Here is a 26,484-nt window from a genome sequence, read left to right as displayed (position 1 = left end):
ATTTGTTTTAATGCCTCCTGCCCACACATACCCTCCCAAACTGTGCTTTCCATGAAAGCAGGGCTCCGGTCTGGGCCATATCCACCATGCATGCACCTTAGAGACACTCAGAAAAAGATTTGCCAAAACTGATGAATGATTTCAAAGCCAGGGCTCCTCCATGATAACGGAATGCTCCACTCTACAAGGCTACAGGTACACCTAGGTTTAAAACACCCCCAACTGATAAAACATAAATTTACAAGACCTAAGTTGAAGAAAGGATGGTGAAGGGCAAGTGGTCTGGGAGTCAGAGGCATGAAGGATTCTTCTCCCATTTCAGCCATGCTGCCCTCACATCTGGACAAGTCACTTGGCCTCTCAGAACCAAATCTCGATTTCTCCATCAACATGATGGTTTTATTCATCCCCCAAACCTTTGTGGACTTTCACGATGTACTAAATATGGCACTGAGATGAAAATGATCAAGATGGGTGGGAGGGGACTTCCCAGGTGGCTCAGTGGTAAAGAATCCTCCTGCCAGTGCAGGAGACACGGGTTCAATCCCTGATCAGGGAAGATCGCACATGCTGCAGAGCAACTACTGAAGACCACTTGACTAGAGACCATGCTCCTCAACAACAGAAGCCATCACAACGAGAAGCCCACACACCACCAGTAGAGAGTAGCCCGCACTCGCAGCAACTCGAGAAAAGCCCGCGCAGCAATGAAGACCCAGTACAGCCCACACACACAAAAAGAATGGGTGGAAGGTAAATGCCATCCCTCACAGTCCTGTGCCATCTCCACCCCTCCCACCCCACTAAGCACCAACAAAGGCAAAGCACACAGAACACTTTTCAAACAGGTATGGAACAAAGATGAACCCAGGGGAGTCATTTGCATCACAAACGACATCTTGAATTCAAAAATTAACTCACAAAAAGAATGGTTAAAGTGACAAGTCCCCCTGGCACATTTTTTTGAGACAGGTTCATTTAAGTATTAGTATGTACAGTAAATTTCACCCTTTTTAAGTGTAGAGATCAATCGATTTTGACAAACACACGCAGTTCCTGCAGCAATGTTAAAAATAGATTATTCACCTCTAACTTTTCAAGAATATGTTACACAAAGTAAAGAGGGCACATATGGCTTGATGACACAAAATTAACTCTAGCTTCTCTTTCTAAAAGTAATGGTCCCCATTCTGCCAGAAAGAAGAACCTAGAAGGGAAAATCTTGTCTTTGGGGGAAAAAAATCAATTTGTAGATATATCTACAAAGCAAGGAGTGGAAACTACCAAGATATAATGTTCAATGCAGTTGAATTTCCTTTACTAATGGGAGAGTCCCTCCCCTTGACAACACCCCCGCTCATATGAAAGTATTTACCTTTTTTTAAAATATACAAACGGAGCCCAAGAATACAAACCTATTTTTACCATAGGTCATCTTTAGCCACTTGTGCAGTTTAAAACCACAAAGCCTCCTTGAATTCATTCCAAAAATCTCTAATAAATTTCACATGACTATCAATGCTCCAAAGGAATTTACCTAGACAAGGAGCATAACTTTCATTTTAAGATGTATCTTAAAACGAATTGCATGAGCTTTATGTACAAAAGGGAGGGAGGTGATTATTCAACTAGAACTCTAAGAATCTGTTAAAATTACATCCCAGCTGCAGAACAAGGTCCTGGTAACTTCCGACTATAAACAGAATTACAAGTCGGAAAATGGCAACAAATGCCACTGTAAACAATCAATCTAACAGTGTTTTGTTAATTTTATTTTTATGTATTTATTTTTGGCTACACCGGGTCTTCCTTGCCACACATGGTCTTTCTCTAGTTGTGGTGAGCAGGGACTACTCTCCAGGTGCAGTGCATGGCCTTCTCGTTGCGGCGGCTTCTCTTGTCACAGGTTTGCAGGCTGTAGGGCACCAGCTCAGTAGCTGTGGCACACAGGCTTAGTTGCTCCATGGCACGTGGGATCCTCCCAGACCAGGGGTCGAACCCATGTCTCCTGCATTGGCAGGTGGATTCTTAACCCCTGGACCACCAGCAAAGTCTCTAACAGTATTTTTAACCTTACTATGTGGCTGGACTCTGGTAAAAACCACAGGGTTTTCCAAGTCCAGGCTGAGTGGTACTGAAACCTCAGTATCCCTAACAATCTCCTGATTATGAAAACTTCCCATTCTTGGGTCCCACACAGATCTATCAAATTAGAATATCTGGGGCCTGGGCAACTACAGCATTTAACCTTCATCCTTTAACCTTATTCCTGGGTAACTTTGATCATACTTGACCTAAGGACCACATTCTAAGAAATGCACTAAGGGAGCATGTGTTTTGTTATACAGTCATTACAATAAAGTCAAGTTGGTGAAATAACTTGAACACTGATCCTGAGTATAAATTATATAATCTACAGGCTAATGGCCAAGGCTTAGGAATGTTTTTGTGATTCAGAGAGAATGTCACTGTAGTATCAACAGATGAACTACACAGTGACAATCTTTCATTAATACTGGGTTGCCAGTTCTGTGGTCCCCAGACTAGTATCTCAGAATTTCTGAATCCCACTTTAGAAAAAAAATCTCTAGGGGTAGAGCCTAGAAACCCAGGTTTCAAAATTTTCTCTAGGTGTTTCTTCTGTACTGGGCATGCGCCACTACATTTTATTTCCTGTGAATCCATTTTATAACGATGAATACTTAACAGTCACAAAGTTTTTCTTGTCCTCTTGCCAGCTCTATTTTTGCCTTGATAATGCATGCAATGCTTATTTGTTTCCACAAAGGCAACAATTTATCTCTCACCAGCTCCCCACTGTGCTGCAAGGTGCATCTGCACAGCACAGGAAGTTCAAGACAGATTTGCTTTCCATTAGGTGAGAGACGGCACAGCCTGGCAGCCAGAGACCCTCCTCGTCAGTATGGTGGCAGGTTCTAGGCTCAAAGCACCCCAGTTCCAGGAGCACCTTCTCGGGATGTCTCCTAGGGCCTCCCATGCAAGCCACCAACAGAAAAATGAGAACTTGATAGTGCTGGTGGGTTCCCTCCCTGCCAAAACTATATCCATGGTACAGTGCACTTGTTCTCACATATTGCATTGCATCAAAAAATCTCCAGGGGAAACAATAAAAAAATACTTCTCTGTGTGTGGCTGCACCATACGGCATGCGCAATCTTAGTTTCCCGACCAGGGATCAAACCCGTACTTTCTGCAGTAGAAGCATGGAGTGTTAACCACTGAACCACCAGGGAAGGGCCAGGAAACAATAAAAATACTCCTTCCTTACTTGTAACCTCAGCTTCTTGTTCAGCAGCATTCCACAGTCTCCTAAATCTGTATTTTCAACGAGTCTCCCAGGAGATTCTTATGCATACCAAGACGAGAAATCACCACTGTTATGGGAGACATCTAAGATACAGGGAGAAAATCTGAACTTGAAACAAATGTACCCAGTGTTTAGTGTGTAAACCTTGGAACATATCAATTTCCTCAAAGTAGAAATAATTCCTGCCTGCCATGGCTGTTCTGATGGCAGAAAATACAGACAAGACCTTAGGAAAATATAAAGTCCCAGGTGTAGGTCAATGAAACTATCAGGTACAGAATGACAGACGAGGGTCCCTTAGCCTAAAGAGGTAACTTCAGTAATAACCATTCCATGTCAGAGGCAGACTCTCAGAAACAAGTCTGTCTAACAATGTGTTACGCCTTGAATTGCATCGCATGAAAAAAGAAATGCTAGGGACTTCCCTGGAGTCTTCCCTGACAGTTCTTTCTCTGTCAAAGAGAAAGGCTGACCTAGAACCACTCGGGCTCCCTTTAAAAAAAAAAAAAGGGAGGTCCAGTGGCTAAGACTGTGCACTTCCAATGCAGGTGGTGGAGGTTCAATCCTTGGTCTGGAAACTAGATCCCACATGTTGTGCAGTGCAGTCAATAGAAAAGAAAATGTTGGAGTCCTAACCCCCAGAACTTCAGAATATGGCCTTATTTGGAAATAGAGTCTTTATAGAGGTGATTAAGTTAAAATGAAACTGTTATCAGTGGGCCCTAGGCTCCCCTGGTGGCTCAGACAGTAAAGAATCCGCCTGCAATGCAGAAGACACAGGTTTAATCCCTGGGTTGGGAAGATCCCCTGGAGAAGGGAATGGCAACACATTCCAGTATTCTTGCCTGAACAGAGGAGCCTGGCAGGCTACAGTCCATGGGGTCACAAAGGGTGGAACAGGACTGAGTGACTAACACTTTCACTTTCACTCCCTTATCTGTTGTGACTCATGTCCTTATTTGATAAAAAGGAAATCTGGACACAAAAACAGAGCTGCCTAGGAAGAAGATGGCCATTAACAAACCAAGGAGAGAAGCCTGAAATTGATGCTTCCTCATAGCAACAGTTAGAACTGGTCATGGAACAACAGACTGGTTCTAAATAGGAAAAGGAGTATGTCAAGATTGTATATTGTCACCCTGCTTATTTAACTTATACTCACAGTACATCATGAGAAATGCTAGGCTGGATGAAGCACACACTGGAATCAAGATTGCCGGGAGAAATATCAATAACCGAACATACCTCAACATAATAAAAGCTATATATGACAAACCCACAGCATTACCCTCAATGGTGAAAAATTGAAAGCATTTTCCCTAAAATCAGGAACAAAACAAGGGTGCCCACTCTCACCACTACTATTCAATACAGTTTTGGAAGTTTTGGCCACAGCAATCAGAGCAGAAAAAGAAATAAAAGGAATCCAGATAGGAAAAGAAGAAGTGAAACTCTCACTGTTTGCAGATGACATGATCCTCTACATAGAAAACCCTAAAGACTCTACCAGAAAATTACTAGAGCTAATCAATGAATATAGTAAAGTTGCAGGATATAAAATTAACACACAGAAATCCCTTGCATTCCTATATGCTAACAATGAGAAAACAGAAGGAGAAATTAAGGAAACAATACCATTCACCACTGCAACAAAAAGAATAAAATACTTAGGAGTACATCTACCTAAAGAAACAAAAGACCTTTACATAGAAAACTATAAAACACTGATGAAAGAAATCAAAGAGGACACAAACAGATGGAGAAATATACAGTGTTCATGGATTGGAAGAATCAATGTTGTGAAAATGACTATACTACCCAAAGCAACCTATAGATTCAATGCAATTCCTATCAAGCTACCAACGGTATTCTTCACAGAACTAGAACAAATAATTTCACAATTTGTATGGAAATACAAAAAACCTCGAATAGCCAAAGCAAGCTTGAGAAAGAAGAATGGAACTGGAGGAATCAACCTGCCTGACTTCAGGCTCTACTACAAAGCCACAGTCATCAAGACAGTATGGTACTGGCACAAAGACAGAAATACAGATCAATGGAACAAAATAGAAAGCCCAGAGATAAATCCACATACCTACGGACACCTTATCTTTGACAAAGGAGGCAAGAATATACAATGGAAAAAAGACAACCTCTTTAACAAGTGGTGCTGGGAAAACTTGTCAACTACTTGTAAAAGAATGAAACTAGAACACTTTCTAACACCATACACAAAAATAAACTCAAAATAGATTAAAGATCTAAATGTAAGACTAGAAACTATAAAACTCCTAGAGGAGAACATAGGCAAAACACTCTCTGACATAAATCACAGCAGGATCCTCTATGACCCACCTCCCAGAATATTGGAAATAAAAGCAAAAATAAACAAATGGGACCTATTGAAACTTAAAAGCTTTTGCAAAACAAAGGAAACTATAAGCAAGGTGAAAAGACGGTCTTCAGAATGGGAGAAAATAATAGCAAATGAAGAAACAGTCAAAGGATAAATCTCAAAAATATACAAGCAAGTCCTGCAGCTCAATTCCAGAAAAATAAATGAGCCAATCAAAAAATGGGCCAAAGAACTAAACAGACATTTCTCCAAAGAAGACATACAGATGGCTAACAAACACATGAAAAGATGCTCAACATCACTCATCATCAGAGAAATGCAAATCAAAACCTCAGTGAGGTACCATTACACGCCAGTCAGAATAGCTGCCATCAAAAAGTCTACAAACAATAAATGCTGGAGCGGGTGTGGAGAAAAGGGAACCCTCTTACACTGTTGGTGGGAATGTAAACTAGTACAGCCGCTATGGAGAACAGTGTGGAGATTCCTTAAAAAACTGGAAATAGAATTGCCACATGGCCCAGCAATCCCCCTCCTGGGAAAACACACTGAGGAAACCAGATCTGAAAGAGACACGTGCACCCCAATGTTCATCGTAGCACTGTTTATGATAGCCAGGACATGGAAGCAACCTAGATGCCCATCAGCAGACAAATGGATAAGGAAGCTGTGGTACATATACACTATGGAATATTACTCAGCCATTAAAAAGAATTCATTTGAATCAGTTCTAATGAGATGGATGAAACTGGAGTCCATTATACAGAGTGAAGTAAGCCAGAAAGATAAACATCAATACAGTATACTAATGCATATATATGGAATTTAAAAAGATGGTAATGATAACCCTATATGCAAAACAGAAAAAGAGACACAGATGTACAGAACAGACTTTTAGACTCTGTGGGAGAAGGCGAGGGTGGGATATTCAGAGAGAACAGCATTGAAACAAGTATACTATCAAGGGTGAAACAGATCACCAGCCCAGGTTGGATGCATGAGACGGGTGCTCAGGGCTGGTGCACTGGGAAGACCCAGAGGGATGGGATGGAGAGGGAGGCAGGAGGGGGGATCGGGATGGGGAACACATGTAAATCCATGGCTGATTCATGTCAATGTATGGCAAAAACCACTACAATACTGGAAAGTAATTAGCCTCCAACTAATAAAAATAAATGGAAAAAAAATAGCAAAAAATAAAAATAACACACATACCAAAAATAAAAGGTTTTTTCTAATCTACACTAAAAAAAAAAAAAGAAATATCAATAACCTCAGATATGCAGATGATACCACCCTTATGGCAGAAAGTGGAAGAACAAAAGACCCTCTTGATGAAAGTGAAAGGGGAGAGTGAAAAAGTTGGCTTAAAGCTTAACATTCAGAAAACTAAGATCATGGCATCCAGTCCCATCACTTTATGGCACACAGATGGGGAAACAATGGAAACAGTGGCTGACTTTATTTTGGGGGGCTCCAAAATCACTGCAGATGGTGACGGCAGCCATGAAATTAAAAGATACTTACTCCTTGGAAGGAAAGTTATGACCAACCTAGACAGCATGTTAAAAAGCAGAGACATTACTTTGCCAACAAAGGTCCATTTAGTCAAAGCTATGGTTTTTCCAGTAGTCATGTATGGATGTGAGAGTTGGACTATAAAGAAAGCTGAGCACCGAAGAACTGATGCTTTTGAACTGTGGTGTTGGAGAGGACTCTTGAGAGTCCCTTGGACTGCAAGGAAATCCAACCAGTCCATCCTAAGGGAAATCAGTACTGAATATTCATTGGAAGGACTGATGTTGAAGCTGAAACTCCAATACTTTGGCCACCTGATGTGACTCATTAGAAAAGACCCTGATGCTGGGAAAGACTGAAGGTGGGAGGAGAAGAGGATGACAGAGGATGAGATGATTGGATGGCATCACCGACTCAATGGACATGAGTTTGAGTAAACTCCAGGAGTTGGTGATGGACAGGGAGGCCTGCCGTGCTGCAGTCCATGGGGTCGCAAAGAGTCGGACACAACTGAGTAACTGAACTGAACTGAACACAGCTCTCAGTAGGAACCAACTCTTGCCAGCACCTTGATCTCCAACTTCTAGCTTCTGAAACTGAGACAGTAAATTTCTGCTGTTGAAGCCACTAGCCTGTGGTATGGTGATAAGGGGTCCTTAACAAACTCAATCTGTCAAGTTCCAATCCAAGAGCAAAGTGCCCTTCTCTGGTTCCTCTCATGAGGGACATTTGGCCACTTATGTATCTCAGATTCCACAGGGCTTGTCCTCATATTCTTCATCAGGTATATTCATAAAATTATATATACTCTACTTGTCAGGACCATCAGACACCCGCTCTTGGGGGAAAAGGCATCACAGTCTGGGACCTGTAGCAACTGTCACAAACTCAGAGCTCCAACACTTCTGGAAGTTCACCAGCCTGAGAGCAAGCAAGTGACTTTTCATTCTTATAAAATGGTGCAAACCCACCTTGCACAGCCAATCACACTGCCCTTTTTCTTCCATCAGCACCTATGGACAGCTTTTCACTTCCAGAGGTCTGAGAGCTGGTAAGTCACCTTCAACATGCAGGCACCCAGAGACCCTAAACAAGAGGACCCATAAAAGCCCTTGGGACATGATCCTCTCAAACCGAACACAGCTTTCATTCTTGCCTAAGTAGCAAAACACATTGGGAAATGCTCCCAAAGAAAATATACAGTCCTGCTAATATGCATTACAACCAGAACCCCACAAGGTCGTAGTCAGTAAGCAGAGGGAGTGTGGGAGAGAGAAGAGCAGATTGGCCTGGTTGAAATGATTACGCAGCCCCAGGAAGAAGCCATGTCTGTCTAGAGTGGAAGGCTGGCAAGCATCACCCTTGCTGGGCAGCTATCACCAAGGCCCTGGCTGCTTTTACCCCCTTCACACCCTTCCTGAGCAACCTCTCCTAGGAGCCTCCCTTTGTTGTTCAGTGGCTTAGTCATGTCCAACTCTTTGAGACCCCAAAGATTGCAGCACTCCAGGCATCCCTGTCCTTCACCATCTCCTGGAGTTTGCTCAAACTCATGTCCATTGAGTCGATAATTCCATCCAACCATCTCATCCTCTGTCGCCTCCTTCTCCTCCTGCCCTCAATCGTTCCCAGTATCAAGGTCATTTCTAATGAGTTGGCTCTTGGCATCAGGTGGCCAAAGTAATGCAGCTTCAGCTTCAGCATCAGTCCTTCCAATGAATATTCGGGATTGATTTCCTTTAGGATTGAATGGTTTGATCTCCTTGCTGTCCAAGAGACTCTCAAGAGTCTTCTCCAACACCACAATTTGAAAGCATCAATTCTTTGGCGCTCAGCCTTCTTTATGGTCCAGCTCCTACATCCATACATGACTACTGGAAACAGTGTCCAGGTCCCGCTCGCCAAGATCCCAAATCAAGGGGAGTCTGGGAACTAGCACAATCAGCATGCTTAAGAAGCTTTCCTGGTGGTTTTTTTTTTAATATTTATTTATGTATTTGGCTGTGCTGGGCCTTAGTTGCAGCCCCTGGCATCTCCAATCTCCATTGCACCATGTGAGATCTTTCAGCTGCAGTATGTGGGATCTAGTTCCTTGACCAGGGATCAAACCCAGGTCCCCTGCATTGGGAGCACAGAGTCTTAGCCACTGGACCACCAGGGAAGTCCCCCCTGGTGATTATAATACACGCCTAGAGCCTAGAATCATAGTCATGAATTAAAGTGAGGGTCCACCCAGACATCCCAGAAAATGGAGGCTGTGGTGGTCAGGAGGGTGGGAATTCAGAGCCAGTTGTGCCAAGTGACCCCAGTTAGTCACATTCTCTGGGACTCAGTTCTTTCCCTGTCAAAGAGAAAGGCTGACCAAGAACCACTCAAGCTCACTTTTAGAAATAAATAAATATAAAACACTGATAATAAAAATAAAGATGTCCCACAAAGACATCACTCTTTCTTCCTGGAAGTACTGGACCCAAAGGCTTCGTGGTGCACGTCAGGCTGCCATGGCTGACATCTTACCCACAGGAAGAGCTCCTTCACCCGGTGGGGAGGGCCTAGGAGTGACAGATGCTAAGCCCAATGCACAACCCTTCAAGGAGAAAATTAAGCCTCTTAAAGTGCCCTTGATGTAATCTCTCAAACCCAGGAATAAGCCACACTCTTCTTGGAAGATTTGCCATGCATGACCTCAGGCTACACTCAGGAAATATCTCCACTTACATCAAACTAGGTCCTGGACACGGATGCCAAGTAATTAAATGGGCAGTCGTGAGGCATGCAAATAGAGAGAGAGGACAGGGCCTTGATTTAAACACACAAAGTCTGGAGGCTGAGAGAGCAGTGCAGAGGGAAGCACAGAACACTTCACCCATCTGCAGGAATTCACTCTGCGAGGGCCTCACACACTGTGAGGAAAAAAGAGACGTCTTTCCGTGTGGTCGAGTGGACTCTGGGGACGAGTGATGAACCAAAACAATTCACCAGAACATTGAGGTCAATGATAAACACTTAAGGCAAGTGAACTTACGTCTTCAACCCAGCGGCAAGTTAGCAAGCAGACCACTTAAGAGCCCCTCTTCAGAGATAAAAGCGAAAGGCAGCCATTTGTCTCAGTCTAGCTGTCCTCAGCAGGTGCCTTCCACCACTCAACAAGTATTTAATAAGGACAGGCTTCATTCATTCAGTGCTTGAACTCCCTAACTCTCAGCACATGACCTGAGAAATACTGTCCCCAAGAGACGCTGCTTTTCTACCTCAACACTACTCTCTTCCTTGACTCCAATATGGAAAACAATAATTTTTCCTCACACAAGGCTAACTCTATAATCAACAAGTTTTCCTCACCAATTACTCACATTTTTTTGTTGAATGAACCTATCTACAAAACAGAGACAGACTCACAAAGAACAGACTTGTGGCTGCCAAGTGAGAGATGGGGGGGGTGGGTCGGGGGAATGGACTGAAAGTCTGAGATTAGCAGATACAAACTAGTACAAACAGGATGGATAAACAAGGTCCTACCACACAGCACAGGGAACTATAGTCAATATCCTAAGATAAAACATAATGGAAAAGAATATGGAAAAAAATGTGCGTGTGTGTGTGTATGTATATGTATATATATAACTGAATGACTTAGCTGTATAGCAGAAATTAACACAACACTGTAAATCAATTACATTTCAATAAAAAAAATGTTGTTGTTGATGATCTACCACGTGCCAAATGTTGTTTGACTCTTGTGGACAGAGTGCCATGATGGTTTCTCTCAGTAGCTTACATTCTAGTGCCATGAGACAGGCAAGGAATGAATCATGTATGTAAAACAGGCAGATCTCATGTTACTGCACTTGGCTTTACTGAGCTTTGCAGGTGCCACTATTTTTACAAATTGAATGTCTGTGGCAACTTTGTGGTGAGCAAGTCTATCAGGACCACCTTTCCAAAAGCATTTGCTCATTTCCTGTCTCTGCGTCACATTTTGGTAATTCTCACAATATTTCAAACTTTTTTGATATAATTATATTTGTTAAGGCGATGTGTGATCATTGATCTTTGATGTAACAATTGTTAACTGTTAGGCAGGCACCATGAACTGCACCCAAATAAGATGATGAACTTAATGTTTGTGTTCTGGCTACTACGCCAACCAGCAGCTCCGCGTCTCTCGCCTTCTCCTCCAGCTTCTCTATTTCCTGAGACACAATACTGAAATTAGGCCAATTAATAAGCCTACAAAAGCCTTTAAGTGTTCAAGTGAAAGGAAGAGTCACACATCTCTCACTTTAAATCAGAAGCTTGAAATGATTAAGCTGAGTGAGGAAGGCATGTCAAAAGCCCAGAGAGGCCAAAAGCGAGGTCTCTTGAGCCAAACAGCCAAGCTGTGAATGAATGCAAAGGAAAAGTTCTTAAGGGAAATTGAAAGTATTACTTCAGAGAACAGACAAATGATATGAAAGGGAAACAGCTTTATTGCTGACATGGAGAAAGTTTTATCAGTCTGGATAGAAGATCAAGCCAGCCACAACATTCCTTTCAGCCAAAGCCTAATTCAAAGCAAGGCCCTAACTCTCCTCCATTCCAGGAAGGCTGAGAAAGATGAGGAAGCTGTAGGAGAAAAGCCTGAAGCTAGCAGAAATTGGTTAGTGAGGTTCAAGGGAAAAAGCTGTCTCCATAACATAAAAGTGCAAAGTGAGGCAGCAAATACTGATGCAAAAGCTGCAACAAGATATCCAGAAGATCTAGCTAAAATCATTAATGAAGGCAGCTATATTAAACAACAGATTTTTCAATGTAGATAAAAGAGTCATACTGGAAGAAGATGTCATCTAAGACTTTCATAGCTAGAGAGGAGAAGTCAATGCCTGGCTCTGCAAAGAACAGGTTGACTCTCTTTTTAGGGGCTAATGCAGAGGATGACTTGGAGTTGAAGCCAATACTCAGTTACCATTCTAAAAATCCTAGGGCCCTTAAAAAGATTCAAGCTATTCTGCCTGTGCTCTGTAAATGTAGCAACAAAGCCTGGATTACAGCACACCCAGTTTACAACATAGCTTACTCAATATTTTAAACCCACTTTTGAGACCTACTACCCACAAAAAAAAAAAAAAAAAAATTTCTTTTCAAATATTACTGTTTATTGACAATGTACCTGATGGACAAGAGCTCTGATGGAGACGTACAATAAGGTGAATGTTTTTCATGTTTACATCCATTCTGTAGCCCATGGATCAAGGAGTCATTTCAACTATTAAGTCTTATTCTTTAAGAAATGCATTGTATGAGGCTGCAGATGCCATAGACAGTGATTCCTCTGATAAATCTGGGCAAAACAAACTGAAAACCTTCTGCAAAGAATACACCAGTCTAAATACCATTAAGAACACTCATGATTCGTGGCAAGAGGTCAAAACAACAACATTAACAGGAATCTGGAAGAGGCTGATTCCAACTCTCATGGATGACTTTGAGGGTTCAAGGTTTCAGTGGAGGAAGTAACTGCAGATGTGGTGGAAACAGCAAGAGAACTAGAATTTGAAGTTGAGCCTGAAGATGTGACTGAATATCTTTGATTTCATGAGAAAACTTGAATGAATGAGGAACTGCTTCTTATGCATGAGCAAAGAAAGTGGTTTCCTGAGATGGCATCTGCTCCTCGTAAATATGCTATAAAGGTCATTGAAATGACAACAAAGGATTCAGAATATGACGTAAACTCAGCTGAAAAAGCAGCAGCATGGTTTAAGAGAACTGACTCCAATTCTGAAAGAAGTGCTACTATGGGTAAAAGGCTATCAAACAGCACTGCCTGCTACAGAAATCATTCATGAAAGTAAGAGTCAAAAGCAATGTGGCAAACTTCACTGTTGTCTTATTTTAAGATACGGTCACAACCACCCCAACCTTCAGCCATCCCAAATAGGTTAGCAGCCATCAACATCAAGGCAAGACCCTCCTCCACCAGCAAAAAAAATATGACTTTCTGAAGACTCAGAGGACAGTTAGCACTTTTTTGCAATAAAGTCATTTTTAATTAAGATAAGTACATTGGTGGTTTTTAGGTGCAATGCTACTGCACACTTAATAGACTATGAAAGTGAAAGTGTCAGTAGCTCAGTCATGTCTGCCTCTTTGTGACCCCATGGACTGCAGCCAAGCTCCTCTGTCATAGAATTCTCCAGGCAAGAATACTGGAGTGGGGTGCCATTTTCTTCTCCATGGGATTTTCCCAACCCAGGGATCAAACTCAGGTCTCCTACACTGCAGGCAGATTCTTTACCATCTGAGACACCATGGAAGCCTATTTACTATAATGTACTACACATAACCTATATACTATAACAGACTATAGTATAGTATAAATATACTCTAGGAAACCAAAAACTTTGTATGACTCACTTTGATATTCACTTTATTGCAGTGGTCTGGGACGGAAGCTACACTATCTCCTAGGTATGCCTGTTAGAAGGGAATGACACATGATAGGAAAACAAGGAAGAAGCTGGGAGCAGGGACCAGGGGGCGCCAGGAAGACCTCTAAGGAGGTGATACTGGAGCAGACTCCCAAGTCAAGTGAAGTGTGAGAGAGCAGCCCCCACCTTCAGAAGCCAGGAGGAGGAGATCCAGCAGCAGAGCAGGAGTTGGAACAGCCTGAGTGTAGGAGGAAAACCAGGTGAGGGCCGTGGTGCAGAAGCCAAGTGAAGACAGCCAAAGAGAGAGCTGGCTACCTGCTGCCGAGAGGCTGCAGGCAACGACGACTGAGCGCTGGCCACTAGGTATCCCCGGTACCTGAAGAAGTGTGCTTTCGGTGAAGGGGTGGGACAGAAGCCAAACTGGGTGGGTTCAAGACAGAATGAGAGAGGGAAATGGAGCAGAATGTATGACAGTTCTTCTGGAAGATACTGACTCCAAGGGAGAATAGAGGAACTGGGAGAACTGTCAAGTGGGATATTGGGCTAAGAGAGTCCTGTTGGTGGTACTTTTCCCCTCAAGATGAGAGAAACTACAGTATGTTTCTCATGGAGACGATCCATCAGAGGGAGAAAGCTGATGGTGCAGAAGGGAAAGAAGATTCACGTACGAGTGAGAGCCTTGCATGCCAACAGGGAGCAGGCTCCAGTGCTATGTGGTTGCAATGCAGGTAGGCTAGCAGATTTAGCATGAGGAAATGATGAAACTACTTCCCAATTGCTTCCTTTCTCTCAGTGAAATAAGCCAAGTCATCAGCTGCCAGTGAGGTGGGGACAGAAACATAGTGGGCTCTGCAGTGCCAAGAGTCCGTCTGGAGGTTTATGGTCATAAATAAAAAGTGAGACGATGCAGTTGGCTGGTTTTTTCCAGCCAGGTTCATCAGCCTGAGGCAGGAGCAGAGTGGACAGAGGATGGGGTTTTCCTAGGAAAGTAAGATGAAGGGAGAAATAGTCAAAGAAGTTGGGGGGCATAGGCAAGCACCTTGGGGTGGGGGCTAGGGTGGGGCATAGTGGGAAGAGTAATAAAGGTGACAGACGATAAAGAAGTGGAAGGGTCACCAGGTCAGAGCCCCTTGGAGGGTGCAGGCTGGGTGCACTTGGGTAATAAAAGGAATAAGGCGAAAGAGAAAAGGTGAGAGTCAGACGGGAATGCTTGTCAAGATTTTGATTGAGGTACAGTTATTGGTAATGATAAGGTCTACACTTGTGATTGCAAGTTTAATGGGTAATAAAATCAATTTAGCCGGTCATGACCAGCAATTTTTTTTTAATGAGACAAAATAAAAAGTATGTGACTACATTACACCTAGTAAGGGTAAGCACTGTTTTGTGAAACTTGGTTCAGTTGTATGTATATTTGCATTGGGTCATCACATAAGATGTATTTCTCCTATAAATCGGGGTTTAAAAAAAAAAGAAAAAAACTCCCCCAGGACACCAGGGCAAGTTTTCTCTATCATGTCACTGCTTACATTTTAGACCAGTAATTCTCTATGTATGTGGGCGGGGCGGGGGTCAGGGGGATAGTGGGGGAGTGCATTATACAGTGTTTGGCAATATCCCAGGCCTCCACTCACTGAATACCCACAGCACTTCTGTGTCCCCTCAAGTTGGGACAAAAACGTCTCTGCATGCCTGTGTGCTCAGTTGCTCAGTCGTGTCCGACTCTTTGAGACCCTGTGGACTGTAGCCCGCCAGGCTTCTTTGTCCATGGGATTTTCCCGGCAAGAATAATGGAGTGGGTTGCCATTTCCTCCTCCAGGGAATCTTCCTGACCCAGGGATTGAACCCAAGTCTCCTGCATCTCCCGCATGGGCAGGCAGATTTTTCATCACTGAGCTACCTGGAAAGCCCTAAAATGTCTCTAGACATTGCCAAATAGCCTCTGGGTGGCAAAACTGCTGAGAACCAGCAGCCTAAGGATAACTGTGGGAGGGATGGCTGAAGTAGACAGAAGAAAGGATAACTAAAAGAGAGTTGGTCAAAGGACTGAGTTGGGTGGACAATCTATATAGATGCCCAAGTTACCAAAAATGTTGATCAGAGAAAGAACTGTGGTCCAGATGAATACCATCTTCAAAGAATGAGGCAAAGTGACCCTGAGGACTGTAGATGCATGTTCTCTACCCCAGCTACATATTAGAATTACCTAGAGAACTTACCCACCAATGTCCAGACCCCATCCAGATCAACTAAATCAACATCCCCAAGTGATCCCAACACGTGGCCAGGGTGGAGAACCCTACAGAAGAGGTCCACCCTTCAAGCGTGTATGATGAAAAACAAAAAACACAGGAACCAGAGACTAATAGGCTTCTCTGCTTTCCCATAAGAATCCATTACAGAATATTTAAAATAAACCCGAGCTTTGACTTTCACTGTTGATTAACCACACATCCATGTATGAAACATCATTACATCCCCAAACACCTACAATGGATACAGACAACAGTTCAGTAAAGTAACTCAAATAATTCTTCTTCTCAGTTCGGTGAAACTGATAAAACTGAGTTAATTTGCCTTGATTGGCATTGTAACTTTCATCCATGAAAGGGTAGAGCACTGGCTGGACAAGAACACCAGAGCTGCAAAACACAGGAAGCTGTTCCCCTACACCAGTGGTTTGCAAAGTATGGTCCAGGACCAGGAAGATCAGTGTCATCTGGGAACTTGTTAAAAATGCAAATTATCAGGCCCCACCCAAGACTTACAGAATCTAAAACTGTGGCTCAACAAAGTGGGTTTTAACAAGTCCTCCAGGTGATTCTGATGGTGAAGAATCACCATCTCCTGCCTGCAATGCAGGAGACCTGCGTTCAATCCCTAATTTGGAAAGATCTCCTGGAGAAGGGAATGGCTATCCACTCCAGTATCCTTGCCTAGATATATCCTTCCCACAGATGGGGAAGCCTGGTGGGCTCTAGTCCATGGGGTCTTAAAGAGTCAGACATGACTGAGCAAATAACACTTTCACTGTCCAGGGGATTTTGAGGCATTCACACCTGGAAACCACTGAATATAAAGCACGGTTTTCAAATTTGCAGCACAGCCCTGGCTTCCAAGTGGTTGAGATTCTGAGTGACCCACCAGCATTCAGAGTCATGTGATAGGTACTTTTTAAAATGTGAATGGAGGTTCCACTGCTTTTGAAAGTTTCATTTTTTTGGTAGTGACTGCCAAGAACTCAAATACTACCAAGTTTCAAAAATCACATCTAGAGGCAGAATTGAAAATGGTACACAGGTAGAGCAATCAGCTAAGCTAAAGATAGTTTGGATGGAGACCGGGATTCAAATGCCAGAAGAATCATTTAGCAGCAACTCTCTGGGCTTCCCTGGTGGCTCAGATAGTAAAGAATCTGCCTGCCATGCAGGAGATCCGGGTTCAATCCTTGGATCGGGAAGATGCCCTGGAGAAAAGAATGGCTACTCACTCCAGCATTCTTGTCTAGAGAATTCCACGGACAGAGAACCCTGGCGGGCTACAATCCATGGGGTTGCAAAGAGTCCTACATGACTAAGCGACTAACACACTCGTGTCTCTCTCTATCTCTCTCTCTCTCTCTCTCTCTCTGGCTCAGGAAAACCAAGTTTGAGGACATGCTGCCTTGAAATCCTGGAAGACTGCAGTTGGCCAGAAGACCTCCCCTCTACCTTCAGAATGGGATCAAAGAAAGTCAAGGGAAAGGGTTTCACAAACTCTTATCATCACCCTCCTGGGAGATAAAGGTGAATAGCTCTTCTGGAAGCCAAGGCTTATACTGAAGGATTTCACTTAAAGTTGGGAAATCTCAGAATTTTAGAAGATAACTGAAAGTTTCCAAAGCGACAAGAGATTGCTGCAGAATGGAACAGAAAAAAAAAAAAAAGAATATTGCCCAGTTTTTGTTTCTAAAATGGTTCCAGACAAATTTCCTATTCGTTAACCAAATAATATTTTTAAATGTTTTCATATTAAAAAAGCCTGCATGTTTAGGCAAGTAAACCATTCAAGGTGTACAGGGAGCAAGTTAATCACCCCTCTGCCCCACAGCTAATTTTAAACAATATTAGGTTTTATGTGTCCTTCCATATGTTTCTTCAAGGTCATACACATAGGGCTTCTTTTTTAAATCAGAAATAGTATCATACCACATATGATACTTGGCAACTTGATTTTATTTACATGTAATATATCATAGACATCCTTCACAAAATAATCTCTCTATATATGGATGAGAGGATCCATATATATAGATATGGACCCTATATATTCATCCTACTGATGGGAACTCATACTGCTTCTAGCTTATTTTGTAGTAATCTGGCAACAAACATCCTCATACACAGATCCCTACATGCTGTTTCTACTTTTGTAAGAAAGGATTCCAAATATGCGACTGCATACACAAATAAACATACACAAATAAACACATTCCAAATTTTCACTGAAACTGTCTGCTTTCCCACAAGGTTGCGCCCATTCAGATTCCCACCGAGAGTCTGAGGGTTGCCCCCAACCCACCTAACAGAGGATGTTACCAACCTTTAAAACACGCACTAACTGGATGAACAGAAAACTAACAGTTCTTGGCTTTTTAATTTGCATTTCCCTGACCATGATGTGCTTTGAGAATCTTTTCACATGTTTATGACCATTTGTACCCCTTATCTTGAGAATTGCCTGTTCACATCCTTTGCATATCTTTGATCATGTTGTCCTTCAAGTACTGTTTAATCTCACACTATTGCCCTCCCCCATCCCCCAATCTACAAGATGCATAAAGTATAAAAGATCATGCTCTAGGGACTGGCTGTGTGGGGAGAGGCCAGAAGATGTCTAAGTACACAATAAATCCTCAAAAACAATCACTGAATAGGTGAATAGCAGACTTAGAAAATTTTGTTTGTTAGGAGTGCAGCTAAAAGATTAAAAGGGAAATACAAATATTCACTTATTGTTCTACATATTCAGAACAACATCACTTTGGATGAAATTTAATTGTTGGTTAACGGAGAAACAAAACATTGTCCTAGCACTGACTCTAACAATCCACTATGAAAGGGTGGCAAAAAAGCCGTCTTGATTCATAGCTCTGGGTGGTACATAAACAAAGGCTCTCAAAACCAAGTGACATCTCCACTAAGCCACAGGCTTGGTCAACAGACAGGTGAAGTCTACCCTAAACATTTTGTTCTTTTCTTGTTTTGTCTCCACTGCCATCCAAGATTTTTTTGCCTTTGAAAATTTCCTGCTTATTGAGGAAGGGGATTGAGGACAGCCTACAGGGGGAATATGATAGAGTTCAGATTCCTTAACTCTTTTAACTTTAGACAAAACATCTGGTTATACCCAGCATTTATCCCCATCATTTGTAATAGTTCTGTTTGGCTTATATTTTAACTAGTCTCCTTATTAAGTATAAGAGTAATAGGATTAAAAAGTTCTGGGGGAAAGTACTGTAATTAAAAAGGCACCAGTTGGGTATATGTTAAGCTGTAATTCTGGTCCTGCTTATTAAGTTTTCCTTCTTGTCTTTAATTTTTTTTTTAACCCATAAAAATAACTTTGAATTACTTAACTCTTTTTTAGTACTTCCTGTATTGGCTAATTCACCACCTTAAACCTCCAAGAGAACATTATGACTCAAAAGTTCTGGAGTAGTAATGTCAGAGATCACAAGTTTTAGACACTGTCCCAAGAGTCTGGGCATGCCACACACACACCACAACACACACACCACATAGTAACTTGACAGGCAATTCTCCAAAATGAATAGGCATTTCTAACCTCTTGAAGTTATAAAATCTTAATAGGAAAAAATTGCAGGAACTTTGATCAAGCCAAGAAGTTATAATAAGAATCAAGCAAGAGGCAACAAAGCACAATTTGTAACACTTTGTTAAGAGAGGCATAAAAAAAAACAAATATTGAGGTAGTAAACTTAGGAATGAAGGTACAAGGGTTTATAATAAAACTTTTTTAATTTTTAATTTTAGCTTTATTGAGAATACTTCTTTTAGATTTTTATTATGTAATGTTTAGTACATGCACAAAAATATGTGATATATATATAGTTATAAAGCACAATACTAAGATGAATAAATACATCTTTAGACATTTTCTTTTGCTGAGCAGTTGGTAAAAATTTAAATTGTTCACCACCTATAACCATCCTTAACTGCTCTTAGAAACAAATGATTGCTAGTAACAGAGGGAGGAAGAATGGGGGAATCAGTATAATTTGAGCTATAAAAGAAACTGGACTAAAGCAAATAACACATACACACACACCTCTTTCTAAAACCTGACTTTGCTTAAAAATACTTTAGGGAATACTGTTTGAAAGTCCCCAAACAAGTAGATTTAACAGTAGGTGAATTCAAAACCCATATAAATAAACCTATGCCTATAAAGAATATCCCCAATAACTCAATGAACAGGGCCAAGTTTTAAAAGTGCACTTTCCCTTTGGAGGTAAAAGCACATCAATGCCAAAAACAGAAACTCTAATAATTCTTCAGTACTCCTTGATGACCTGAGTGGGCACAAAGGCAGAGAGAATCCAAGGACTTCCCCAATCTGAGGAGCTCTGTGTTTTCTGATTCCAGGTACCATTTCTAAGACTGGGAAGTTTACAAAAGGGATGGAGGCTTTCAGCAACTAATTTGATTCTCTCCTAAATTAATTATGCTAATTCTAGTAAAATGTATCTTAGGCTCAGGTTGTTCTCCACAGTTCTAGGGCTCAGTGAAAACAAAATTAGCATTTCTGCAGATATCCCTCCTCTCTCAAGGCCATGTGTCTTATCACATTCAAGGCCCTTCCCGGGTTTTTGCATAGATACCCCAAATCAGCCAACAAGGAAGATAAAATGTTGGAAATTCAATGCCTGACATTCTCACTGGATAAGTATTTATTGAGGCAAACAGACGTAAGAGCAGCCTAAATCCTGACATCACAGGGCACATCTCTGAGATGAAAGCCTCCCCCCTCCCCCCACATGCTCTCAGTCATCCCTTGAAGCCTTTCCAATGATGAAGCCCCAAAGTGCTGACATGACCTCAATACTATGGCAGCATTTCTCTCGCCAAGGAGAAAGGCTGGCACGTTCCTGCCAGCGAACTGTAGGTCAGCCAACTCGCCCTTCCCCAGCCCCTTCACAAAGCAGAGATCACAATCTATCTCAAAAGTAAAGATTTCCTCACAGCCCCCCTCCCGAGAAGTCGTCAACTCCAAGCTCTTTAGAAGGGAGAACAGCGCTCAACCTGACGAATGTCACCACTCAGCACCCCGGGTTCTATCAGAGCCAGAGTTCAGTGGCATTTAGAGCACCAAGCTGCTTGTAGTTTATTATATCTAGGGGTCCAGTTCTCCAGAACACCCCCCTACTCTCGCGTCTTTAAATGCGTCTCGGACAACACCAACACCCGCTCATTCCCCTCTCATCGTCTAGAAATAGCCAGCGGTTAGTTTTCACCACCAGACAGGCATTCTGAATCAATCTCCTTTCCCCAAGTCACCTTGGTTCTTCACGTGCAGCAAAAATCCAAGTTTCTCCACGCATCCCCCTGAAACCCCAACTTCTGGAAATGTCCCCCTGACCTCGCCTCCGCCAGCTGGCACCGCGGCGAGAGCCGAGCACGCAGCCGCGGGCGCTGCTGCTGTCGCGGGCGCAGCCAGACAGGCGAGAGGAGGCTCGGGCTTGTCTTCCTCCACGGGGGTCACCGCAAACCACGGACGATAACCGGGGCTCCTCGTCTACGCGGGGAGTGAGCTCCGGCGCTCTGAGGGGCACCCAGGAGGCTCCTGGCGCCGGCAAGACGGTCCGCACCGGCGCCCGGCCGGGGAAAGCGGTCAAGCGCACGGCTCCAGCGGAGCGCCGCGGCGGCCGCGGCCGCAGGAGAGGGGCGTGTTCCTTGCGCCTCGGAGCCCGACTGCTGCGTCTCGGCGGGACCGTGGACCGAGGCGAACAGAGCGCGCAGTCTCTGACGGCGGCTCTCGGCCCTCAACCCCGGCGGGCCGGCCTGGCGACACGCTGCAGCCCGCGCGCCCTTGCGGGGACAGGCGCGGTGCGCGCCCTGCGAAACCACCTCCGTGCCGGCCTGGGAGCGCAAACTTTCCCGGGGAAAACCGCTCCAGCCTCTCCTGCCGGGGCGCCGCGCTCTCCCCCCGGCCCACCAGCTGTTCGCCCACTCCCCTCGGTAGGCAAGACCCACTGAAAATATGGCGCCCTCGAACGTCGCTCCTCGGTCCCCTTGGGGAATCACGAAATGAGGGTGTCCGGGACCCCCGGCTCCCGACGAGGGCGAAATTTCAGCTCCTGGGGCCAAGGAAGGATAGGGCGCCCCTGGTCCAGCGCGAGGCCAGCGGCAGCACTGAATCCCAATTCTCCCCCTCGCTCTTGGTCCCCCAGTTTCCAGCAGTTTGCTTGTGGCGAGATTGCCAAGTAAAACAGAATCGTGGAATCGGCAGGTCTGAGAGTCCGGGACTGGGAAAGGAGCTCCGCACCGGCCGGCTGTCTTTGCCCAGAGCCCAGCCGAAGACTTGTTTGCAAAGTGGCGCTGGAGTCGGGGCGACCAGTGCTGGAACGAAGCTGCTCCGCCCGCGCCAACTCTCCCGGCGCGGGGGCCCGGCCGGGGCCGAGGGGACACTCCAGGCAGGCGGGGCCGCTTTTCAAAGCCCAGTTACCGGAAACCCAGGGGGAGCCCCGCAGGGGACCAGCTGCCCATGGCTAGGAATCCGCTCTCGGGAGCCGGCTGTGAGGCTGTTTGCAAACCGCCGCGCTCGGGTTCAGTGCAGTGAAACATACATGTGCAATAGACAGGTGCATTAATTTTATTTTTTATTTTTATTTTCCTGCAAAAAGCTCCCTAGAACATCAAAGCTTGGAGCTTTGCGAGGTTTTTTCTGCATTGGCATCACTCACGAGATGCAAAAGGAAAGGGAAAACCACCCACATTTTCCTTCTGTAAAGGGGAGGGAAAAGACACGAGAAATTCATGCAACGTGCATGCAGCTGGAGGAAGAGGAAAACCCGAGTGAGCCGTGCGCCTTACCGGGGGATGCATTTACTGTCTCATTGCAGAGCGCCTGCCTCGGAGTGCAGCCAGCGTCCCCCAGCGCGCCCAGCGACCGCTCCGCTCCCGCAGCCGCCCCAGCCGCTGCCGCCGCCGCTGGCTCCAGGCGCGGAACAAGAGCCGAGGGCGAGCGCGAGCGCACGGCCCGGGAGCGCCGGGAGGGCAGGAAGCGCGTCATCACTCGGGGACGGCGCGGCCCCGCGCGGCTCTGGTTCGGCCGCCGCGCAGCGCGGCACCGAGGTTGGGCAGGCACGGGCTCCACAGGGCACCTCTTGGGTCTCTAGCCAGCCGTCCGGTGCTGGGAGATTTCGAGGGCAAAGAGGGGCGCCGGCCGAGCTGTCGCAGAGCTCGGGTCTGCTATGTGAAGAGGGGAGGGAATGCACTGTCTTGGGGAATGGGGCCCCTAGGTCCGCAGAGCGCTTCCCCAAACCTCTGGCCCGCCACGGAGGGGAAGCGAGGTGATGTTCCGACACGAGGAACCTGATGGGCTCTGGAGTCCTATTGCGATGCTGTCGGTGGGAACCCCAAGCAGGATTTTCCCTCTCTATGTGTCGCACACGCCGACACCAAAACCCACCTGGTCAGAGGTCATTTAGAGATTTAGAGAACGGCTTTTAGAGATGAGGGGGCGTAATCTATTAAATTCAGAAGAAGAAATTTTTCTCCTGCCTACTGTGCCCTTAATGTCAATGATATACCTTTGCAGTTACACAGCCATTAGGAAATGTTGTAGGATGACCTGAAGCAATGAGAAGTTTTGGCGGCCCGGTGACATCACAAAACACTATGTACTATATGATGTCATTTTTGAAAATTGGTATGTGGAGAGGTAGAAAAGACTGGACGCAGAAACCAAGATGTTAACTAGGTCTCGGTAATTGGAGTTGTGGGTGATTTATCTCTGTCTGCTTAGTTCTAGTTTGTGATTTTTCTGTAAGGGACACAGGAAAGTGAAAGTGAAGTCGCTCATGAATGCGACTCCATTGTAGCCTACCAGTATCCTCGGTCCATGGGATTTTCCAGGCAAGAGTACTGGAGTGGGTTGCCATTTCCTTCTCCAAGGGACACACATAACTTTTTAATTACAAATAAAATGTTTTTAATAAGAAAAGACCTTGCATTTTTCTTCATCCCAATATAAAATAACCAGGATTAACTCCTTTCCCCAAGAAACAGGTAGCAAATCTCTTTAGTTACTCCTAACTGAAACTATTGCAACTTTTTAGTGTTTCTTAGAGCATGAAACTTCTGCCCTTATGAATTGGAGATTATGTAAATTGATCTATCTTGACAAAGTCTGTTGAGACATTGGATAACGGCTGGATACTCTACAAGAAAAACAAAACATCTTCTTGTTAGGGCTGATGGACTAGACTTTACTATGACCACAGATGTTTATAACAGAGAACAGCTTTTTAACTTATTTCAGAGAATAAACTTTATAAATCAAAAAGCACTATTAGAGAACCAATGAACTGGCTACTTGAGAAAGTTTTCAAAGTTGCACGGCACAGTTTCTAATCACACAGAAAAAATGGTTCTGTTTACCACACCTTTAAACATTCCCCAATCTAACAATAACTGGTGGTGGCAAGAAGCCACCTCAGGGGATGGTTAAAAAGTACATGTTTATTGATTTTTGTAAGAGATTGGTAATAAAGTCATTAATGCCACCTAAATTGTCCCTTGGTTTATTGACCATATTTTTATAGCTCAAATGACAGGTTTGCATAAGAGGCTCTTCAAGACAAAAAGAAAAACTGACTACAACTAAAGCCATTTTCCCTTTCTGCTTAGTTGTCAGTTCATGGAGCCCAATGACTTCTTGTCAAACATCTCAAAATTAGATTTTTCCCCAACTTAGATTTAAAGATTTTCCGTTATTTAATTCACCATTCTCAAAATATCCCATGTTCTCCCTCTGCCTGCCAGTGAGAAGCTGTTGAATTTTAGAAAGTAATAGCAAAGTTCTTTCTTGTACCTCTGTGCCTAAAAGGGCCTGACACTTAGTAGGTACACAACAAATACTTGTTCCATGAAAATAGCATATTTGTTCACTATCTACTTGACCAGTTCCTGAGATATTTGAAGAGTCATCTCTCCTGCTAGACTTATCAGTGCAATCCTGGGATACCAACATCTTGTAGAGTTATATATAGCATTGGTTTAGTCCAGTAATTTCACTCATTTCAAAATAGCAGCTAAGTCTGAGAGGAGTGAGGTGCAGGTATCTGAATATCTATGCATTATGTGTTCAATTAGCCTATTTTGTGGCTCTCAGATCAATCAGACCCTTTCCCCCAACAAGAACATGAGTCCTGGAATTCTTTGCTTTAGTCTGGGCTTCTAACCAACTGACTTTGAACACTTCACCTATTTTTATGATGTCTCAGTTTCTTCAACCTCTCTTAATGACCTCAAAGCTATTTATTGTTTCTTTAGAAAAATTAGCTCTAACCATTCTAATGCCAAATAGTATATTTTCCCAACAGTTTTCCAAATAAAAGTCAAATAGATTTTACCAGTAACCTACAGTAACTGCTCTGAAGTTGAGACACCTTCTGTAGACCTTATAAGATACTTATTTCTAAACTATTTCTATAGAGTCAGCTATTATTAGTCCCTTTCTTTACTAGTTACAGTGATCATAATTCATTGTAGACCAGCAAAAAACCTGATCTAACAAGTTCACATTCTTGAACTTTGTCTCCATCCAGCAGAGGAAAACATGGTGGCAGTTTATCTTAGACTGTCTAGAGCTTGTTATAAAACTCATTCCACTAAGCAATTTACCAAGTCTTCGTATTGTCCCATGGAGAAGGAAATGGCAACCCACTCCAGTATTCTTGCCTGGAGAATCCTATGGACAGAGAAGCCTGGCAGGCTAGAGTCCATGGGTTCGAAAGAGTCGGACACGACTTAGTGACTAAACCACCACCACCACCACCATACTGTTCCAATTCCTGCCAAGCAGATCATTAGGAACTGAAAAAAATACGCATTTTTGTGTGACTAAAAAGTATGATATTGGGGGAACTAAATCAAAGAGATAGCTTCTGAGTCAATTACAAATATATCTAAAACTAAAATTTATTTTTTTCACAAACTAGACAGTATATTAAAAAGCAGAGATGTTACTTTGCCAACAAAGATCCATATAGTCAAGGCTCTGGTTTTTCCAGTAGTCATGTATGGATGTGAGAGTTGGACCATAAAGAAAGCTGAATGCTGAAGAATTGATGCTTTTGAACTATGATGTTGGTGAAGACTCTTGAGAGTCCCTTAGACAGGAAGGAGATCAAACCAGTCCATCCTAAGATCAGTCCTGGGTGTTCATTGGAAGGATGTTGCCAAAACTGAAGCTCCAATTCTTTGGCCACCTGAAAAAAACTTTCAAAGAAAGAACTGACTCATTGGAAAAGACCTTGATGCTGGGAAAGATTGAAGGCAGGAGGAGAAGGGGACGACAGGGGATGAGATGGGTGGATGGCATCACCAGCTTGATGGACATGAATTTGAGCAAGCTCTGGGAGTTGGTGATGGACAGGGAGGCCTGGTGTGCTGCAGTCCATGGGTTCACAAAGAGTCAGACATGACTGAGTGACTGAACTGAACTGAGAGCTATTAAGACCAAACCAGACTTACTTGGTGCTACAGAAATTCTAAGAAATTGATCTATTCACCCATTGCCCTGTTATCCATAACCTCTTAACCTCCTGTCTGCACATATACCTGAGCAAACCCAATTGTGTCTATGTT

At 43.7% G+C, this 26,484-nt stretch overlaps 1 protein-coding gene across 9 annotated transcripts in view; it reads right to left on the bottom strand.

Moving 5' to 3' along the window:
- Positions 1-22,872, bottom strand: part of TLN2 (talin 2) — a 479,630-nt gene extending 456,758 nt beyond the window's left edge. For 4 of the 9 annotated variants that reach the window (XM_043918844.1, XM_043918847.1, XM_043918843.1 and 1 more), the window contains exon 1: positions 22,705-22,871. The gene's annotated coding sequence lies outside the window, so the exon portion shown is untranslated. Of the gene's footprint in view, positions 1-21,168; positions 21,266-22,704 lie in introns of those variants that run through there. The other 5 variants (XM_043918839.1, XM_043918846.1, XM_043918841.1 and 2 more) reach the window with 3 other exon arrangements.
- Between the last annotated feature and the right edge of the window lie 3,612 nt (positions 22,873-26,484).

This window comes from Cervus elaphus, chromosome 12 (assembly GCF_910594005.1).
Source record: "Cervus elaphus chromosome 12, mCerEla1.1, whole genome shotgun sequence".
Taxonomy (NCBI): Eukaryota; Metazoa; Chordata; class Mammalia; order Artiodactyla; family Cervidae; genus Cervus; species Cervus elaphus.
This window is presented reverse-complemented; position numbering and strand designations above follow the sequence as displayed.